At 42.7% G+C, this 7,500-nt stretch overlaps 1 protein-coding gene across 2 annotated transcripts in view; it reads left to right on the top strand.

Moving 5' to 3' along the window:
• The window catches only part of LOC143289219 (uncharacterized), a 53,970-nt gene that overhangs the window by 8,367 nt on the left and 38,103 nt on the right, over positions 1-7,500 (top strand). Inside the window, exon 2 of one of the 2 annotated variants that reach the window (XM_076598174.1) lies at positions 1,212-1,355. The exons of the other annotated variant lie outside the window; for it this stretch is intronic. The gene's annotated coding sequence lies outside the window, so the exon portion shown is untranslated. The remainder of the gene's footprint in view (positions 1-1,211; positions 1,356-7,500) is intronic. 2 annotated transcript variants of the gene reach the window in all.

The following is a 7,500-nucleotide window of genomic DNA, read 5'->3' as shown; positions in this document are numbered from 1 at the left end:
GTGTATCTTATTTCATAATTTGCGAAGCCATCTAATCACAACTATACAGCAGTATGATCATCAACCAAATGTGATCTCTAGAAAAATACAAAACAATATCCTAAAACCCAGTGATTTATTCACCTGCGATGACTGTCAAAAAACACTCGCCAACTATGTTTTTCAGTGCATGCGTATTAGATGACCGTTTATTTCTTTGTTCCCTTTGTTCTTGTCCATTAATCCTTCGGGATTTTATGACAATAAATGAAGTCAAGTCAAGTCAAGTCAAGTCAAGTCAAGTCAAGTCAAGTCACACTGGAATAAAGCCGGACCTGTGCCGGTGTAGTTAAAGTAGGAGTGACTGCATGATTTACCAGAACTTAGATGAGTAACATCCCTTCACTGACGATCGTACATATATATGTGTTATCAGCAGGCAAGGGGTTAAAAAGGACTGTGCAGCGTAGGATTGAATTGAACGAGCTGTGGAAGGAAGGCATCCTGTTGGATACTGTCACATATATTATATTGATTGTAGACATGTACTTAATGCATTAATTTCTTTCCATATTTGAATGTGTTCGAGGCACAGTATACTTGAAAAGACATGCCAGTCAACACAACACAACACAACGCAACGCAACGCAACGCAACGCAACGCAACGCAACGCACCGCAACGCAACGCAACGCAACGCACGCACGCACCGCAACGCAACGCAACGCAACGCACGCACGCACGCCAATGTTTTTTAAACAAAACTTAAATCAGTAATTTTCACACACACACACACACACACACACACACACACACACACCGCAACACACACACATATTTTGTCCTAAAACAATTCATTTTCCATCTGCAGATTAGAGAAATGATTTGCCTCTTATGAAAATCATTATGGTAATGTTTTCCCATGAAACCATATATTTTCTTTATGTTCTTATGTAACTCCGAGTTACCCTTGTGTTTTTCTTCAAACTGAAATTTTGACCATTGGACTTTTTCTACCATAGTGTAACACATTCCTGTAGTGAAAGCGAAATATTTAAATCTAACTCCGTGGAGCTTCTAGCTCACACACACAACGCAACACACACACAACAACACAACACAACACAACACACACACACACACACAACACACACACACACACACACACACAACACACACACACACACACACACACACACACACACTGTAGTGTAATCTTTCGTGTCAACGCAGGTTGAGGGGCTGGCAATAACGACAGGGCCCTCTCACAGCAAAACAGAAGTGCCGTGATAACAAGACCACGTCTGTTCCCTGACATCTGACGACGTTGTCAATTGATACAAGTGCTCAACAGTCCACAGCGTCACTCCGCCATTAGTATGTTCATAGCGGCGTGTGTGTGTGTGTGTGTGTGTGTGTGTGTGTGTGTGCCTCTGTATGTGTGTGTGTGTGTGTGTGCGAGTGTGAGTGTGTGCGCGCATGTATATGTGTGTCTAAAAAATGTGTGTTTTTAAGGAATGTATTTTTTTTAATCTAAGCATTATTTACTTAATATTTTTATTGTTTGGTGGGTCATGCTTTTTTTTTTTTTTTTTTAATTCATCCTATGAACGCATTGGATTGAGCTGTTGTGATGTTTTATGTTATGTTTATATCTGGCTCGATGATGTAAGGCGCTTTGAGCAGCATTAGTACTGGATATCGCGCCATAGAAAAGTTATGAATTATTATTGTTAATTATTATCTTCGGAAAAAAGCACAAATTTTTGTCTTGTTTCCCAGACTGCCCCCCTCCCCCCCCCTTTCTCTCTATCTCTCTTTAACTCTCTCCATACGAACGGCGAAAGAGACGATGTAAACAGCATTTCACCCCAGTTACCATCATCAAAATATTGCAAGCGGAAGGCTCTTATACTGAAGAGGTGAATGTCGACAAAGAATACCACAATTCTGACGACGGAAGCTAAAGGTTGGGTCATTGAGACACCCACTGGACATCCGAGGGGTCTGTGTAGAGGAGAAGAGAGTACTGGCCGTACTGAGTGAGTTAATCTTCCCATTCTCTTCATCTCTCTCCGTTTCTCACCCTGTCCACATCCGTGTCCCCACCCTGTGTGCGTGTGCGTGTGCGTGCGTGCGTGCGTGCGTGCGTGCGTGCATTTTTTCTTCTTTTATCATTAAGGAAACATTTATTTGTTTATCACGGTTACCGTTCTCATTATGATTATTATGATCGCTATTGTGATTATGATTATCATTATTATTAGACTAGGTTGATTATAGCAGCAGCAGCAGTAGTAGTGGTAGTAGTGGTAGTCAGTTGCTGTTGCTGCTGTTGCTGTAGTAGTAGCAGTAGTAGTAGTAGTAGAAGCAGCCTTGTTCTTCTTGAGCACATGTTCATCTCACTGGTACATAATCAAAAGGCACAGGCATGAAATGATTCCCATCTATCTATCTGTCTATCTGTTTATCTATCTAGATGAATATGTGTCTATCTATCAGTGCCCTCATAAATCAGCAGTAGTGTTCTTTCTTTCTTTCTTTCTTTCTTCCTTCCTTGCTTTAATTTATTGTCTTTTTACTTTGGAGTGCTGTCACACGTATCAGCAGCAGTATGTATTGAGGAGGGAACACGCAACCACAGCAGGAACGATAGGAATTTTGTCAGTCAGTCAGGTCAGCGTCAGTTGATAACCCATTCAGTGAACTCCAGCACCGCGGAACAACGCAGTGACTCTTCACACGTGTCAATAGGCATTGGAAAGAGCAAACGTAGAGTTCTATGCACAGCCAGGATAAAGGGATTCGCGAACCAAGACTGACAGGGTAGTGACATTAATTAATTTACGAACGACACCTCATCTTAGGGGGGTGATATCAATATATAATCCTATGGGGGGAAACGTGCGCGTGTGAATGACTGGTGTGAAAGCGGTTAGATTTGTCCCTGCACAGGATTCAGCGCTATATAAATACTATCATTATTATTATTATTATTAAACCCACCCAGAAACGTTGTTGGGGAATGGGGTGGGATGGCCACCTGGAACAGTAGTGCCACATATTGATACCACCCAGTGTGGGCAACGTGAAATGCCAGTGTTTGTCAGTAAAATGTTGGGCGTCTCTTGACTGTGTGTTATGGGGGTTTGTGATGACCAGCCGTACAATATATTTTTTTTCCGCCGAAAGGTCGTGTTGCTGCTGCAGTGTGTGCACGTGCATTGTCATGATACAACAGGTGACCCCGGGTTCCAGTGTGGGACCCATAGACATATTTCTGTGGTGGGACCCATAGATATAGATATATATATATATATATATATATATCTCAGTGTGGGACCCATAGACATATATATCTCAGTGTGGGACCCATAGACACACACACGCACACACACACACACACACACACACACACACACATATATATATATATATATATATATATATATATATATCAGTGGTTGGACCCATAGACATATATATATATATATATATATATATATATATATGTCAGTGGTTGGACCCATAGACACATGTATATATATATCCCAGTGGTGGGACCCATAGACATATGTATATATATATCAGTGGTGGGACCCATAGACATATGTATCTCAGTGTGGGACCCATAGACATATACATCTAGTGGTGGGACCCATAGACATATATATCCCAGTGGTGGGACCGCTGTCCGCCTGTGGGAAGGAGGAAGGTGGCAGAATGGTTAAGACGCTCATCTGCGAATACAGTGGGTCCTTTAGGGTCTGGGTTCGAATCCCGCTCTTGCCTTTTCTCCCAAGTTTGACTGGAAAATCAAACTGAACGTCTAGCCATTCGGATGAAACGATAAACGGAGAGTCCCGTGTGCAGCACGCACTTGGCGCACTGAGGAAGAACCTGCGGCAACTAGAGTAAGATAAGATAAGATAAGACTAACTTTATTCTCTCCAACTGGAGAAATTTGGTCAGGTGCATTATCACAACATAGACAAGTAAACAACATGGGGACCCTAACTGTAAAAGTCAACAACAGCTTTTACGAATATTACGAAGATACAAGTGTAAAAAATATCACATATACCGTTTCATACATACATCCACACACTGCAGGTAATAACTAGTATTCTTAATGTAAAAACAGAAAGAATTAAGAAACATTATTTGAATATAATTATAAACATAGCCTGCTATACTGCACATTGATCATAATTGACAGATAAGATAAGAATAAAGATAAATTGCGGAAAACCGCAACCAGATAATCAGCACACACCCGCACACCCCCCCCCCCCCCCCACCCCCCACACACGAGTGTTGTAGTCTGGCAAAATTATGTGGAAGAAATCCACTCTGATAGGGGCACAAATACATATGAAATGCACTCAAGGCTTGGCAAAGCGCGTTGGGTTATGCTGCTGCTGGTTAGGCATCTGCATAGCAGATGTGGTGTAGCGTATATGGATTTGTCCGAACGCAGTGACGCCTCCTTGAGAAATTGAAACTAAAAGTTTTAGGAAGGCAGTGCATGGCTGACATACCAGTGTGAGGTCGTCGTCTTTCCGTCCTGATGTGGTGGTAGCTTCATGGCAGAATTTAAAAAAAACAAAAGAAAAAAAAAAACCCAACCAACCAAACAAACAAACATCATTATTCGTTGTCCTGCAGTTCCCGATCTCGGTCTTTTAAATTTTACAGGTATCTCACAACAGACTGCTGCTTTATCTCAAAATCATTCTGAAAATTCCAACGTTTCGTCTCCAGTCACAATGTCCCAAACGTAAGTTGATTTTCCTCCGCCAATGTTTGGAGCATGTGTGTGATCCAATCAGCTCTTCCCTACTTTCGTTCATTATTCGACGGGCGCAATAGCTGAGTGGTTAAAACGTTGGACTTTCAATGTGAGGGTCCCGAGTTCGAATCTGGGAAACGGCGCCTGGTGGGTAAAGAGTGGTGATTTTTCCGATCTCCCGGGTCAACATATGCGCAGACCTGCTTGTGCCTGAACCCTTTTCGTGTATTTTCGCAAGCAGAAGATCAAATACGCACGTTAAAGATCCTGTAATCCATGTCAGCGTTCGGTGGATTATGGAAACAAGAACATACCCAAGCTCGCACCCCCCCGAAAACGGAGTATGGCTGCCTACATGGCGGGGTAAAAACGATCATAGACGTAAAAGCCCACTCGTGTGCATACGAGTGAGTTTCAGTTTCAGTTTCAGTAGCTCAAGGAAGCGTCACTGCGTTCGGACAAATCCATATACGCTACTCCACATCTGCCAAGCAGATGCCTGACCAGCAGCGTAACCCAACGCGGTCAAAAGTTGACTCACAATACGAGTGAACGTAGAAGATGCAGCCCACGAACGAAGAAGAAGAAGAAAAAGAAGAAGTTAATTGTTCAAAATTGTGAGGGACCCAACGGGCACAATGGTTCGCAACGCCAAGATGATGAGGGACAATAACATTGACACTTCCCGATGACACGTTTAGTGTATTCTCTATTTCAACATAGGTAATTCTTGGATTCCCAGTCTTACCTTACCTGGGATACCTTCTCTGGAGTAACTACCCGTTACTGGATCGCAATAGTCATCACCTGCGAGCGTCTCTATCTCCCCAAATTGAGTTTTTTTGAATCGTTAAAAAACTGCCATTCTCCACGGAGACTGCTTGTCAAAGCAAAGAGATCAACTCCATGAGCTTTCGCTTAACGATTTCACCTGGAAGAAGTCCCAACAAATCATAGAATGTCACGCTCTGAAAGGACCACGTTTCTTGAGGGAAAGTAATCACCGTGACCTAGCTTTTTTTTCTTCCTTTCTTGAGCAAAATAGGTTTTCAGGAATGGAATGATGCTTGGCATCATAGCTTTGATATCGTTCCTCTCTAGTGTGACGTTAATTAGGATGTACACACACACACACACACACACACACACACACACACACACACACACACACACACACACACACACACACACACACACACACACACACACACACACACACACTATATATATATATATATATACCTTTTATTTACCTTTGTGCTAGTTGAATCGGTAGCATACTTAAGCAACGGTGACTTTAAGTTGTAAACCTTGTAAATGGAGAGAGTTACCACTCATTATTGTGTTTTATATATATATATATATATATATATATATATATATATATATATATGTGTGTGTGTGTGTGTGTGTGTGTGTGTGTGATAAAAAAAACAACAAAAAACAACAACACTGTCCAGCTGCAAATATTTCGGCGTTTGCCTTCCTCAGTGCTTGTGAATGAAAGTGACGTATTATAGAAACACGTCATCACTACGACACACACACACACACACACACACACACACTTATTTACATATATAAAACTGAAAACCTTGTAAATGCCAGCTCGACTGTGCTGTACCAGCTACCAGTGGTACTAGCCAAGTCACGCAGACTGATAGGTATACGTGCTGTTACTAATCCAGTGTGTAGTCATGTGTATGGTCATAACCTGCCCGTTGTCCACAAAATAGACAAGAAGCTGTGTTCTAACGAGCACAGACTGTAGCGATTGATTCATTGAAAAAACAAACAAACAAAAAACAAAACAGCACATTATTGCCATGGCCTTAACTTGTCAGTTAGCCCCAGAAGGGAAGAACAAAATACCGAGCAAAGACACAGGAAGTGCAGTTTAAAAAAGCTTTGTTGGGCGGGGTTCTTCTTCGGACGATCTCACCGTTAAGGCCCAGGTTCCCGGTAAGGACTGTGGAAAGCCCACATTGTGTTGTCGTGGTCCTGTGTGTGCTTGGTGACTGACACATTCGTCAAGCTGTGTCACGTTGGCCCCCCAACTCAGTGGACTGATGGCCTAGACGTATCTGTGGGAACCCTGCGTAATAAAGTTTTGCTTACTGATTGTGGAGTGTTAGCCTAGACATAACGTGTCCGCATAGGAAGCGAGAGAATCTTAGCACACTGGTTCGAATCACACCGGCAGTCGCCAGTATTTTCTCCTCCTCCATAAGGCCTTGAGTGGTGGTCTGGGCGCTAGTAATTTGGATGAGATGATAAACCAAGGTCTCGTGTGCGGCATGCATTTAGCGCACTTAAAAGAACCCACGGCAACAAAAGGGTTGTCCCTGGTAAAATTCTGCAGAAAAATTCACTTCGACTAGAAAACAAATAAAATTGCAGGCAGGAAAAAAAAAAGGGGGTGGGGCGGGGGGGTGGGGTGGGGGGATTAGGGGAAGGGGGGTGGCGCTGTCAGGGAGAGCGCGTCGCTACACTACAGCGCCACCCATTTTTGTGTATTTTTTTTCTTGCGTGCAGCTTCATTTTAGAGCTGTCCCTATTGTCTGGTTTGCCTGCGTCATCCATTCAGCCCTTTCAGCGCATACAAAACTCTGCTACCCGACTCGTCCTTAGAAAGAAAAGATCTGAGCACTTCACTCCTATTTTGCAACGTCTCCATTGGCTCCCTGTCTCACACAGAATAAAGTGTAAGATCAGCACTCTATGTTAAAA

This window comes from Babylonia areolata, chromosome 13 (assembly GCF_041734735.1).
Source record: "Babylonia areolata isolate BAREFJ2019XMU chromosome 13, ASM4173473v1, whole genome shotgun sequence".
Taxonomy (NCBI): domain Eukaryota; kingdom Metazoa; phylum Mollusca; class Gastropoda; order Neogastropoda; family Buccinidae; genus Babylonia; species Babylonia areolata.
Note: the sequence above shows the minus strand (reverse complement) of the source record. Positions and strands in the feature narration are given on the sequence as shown.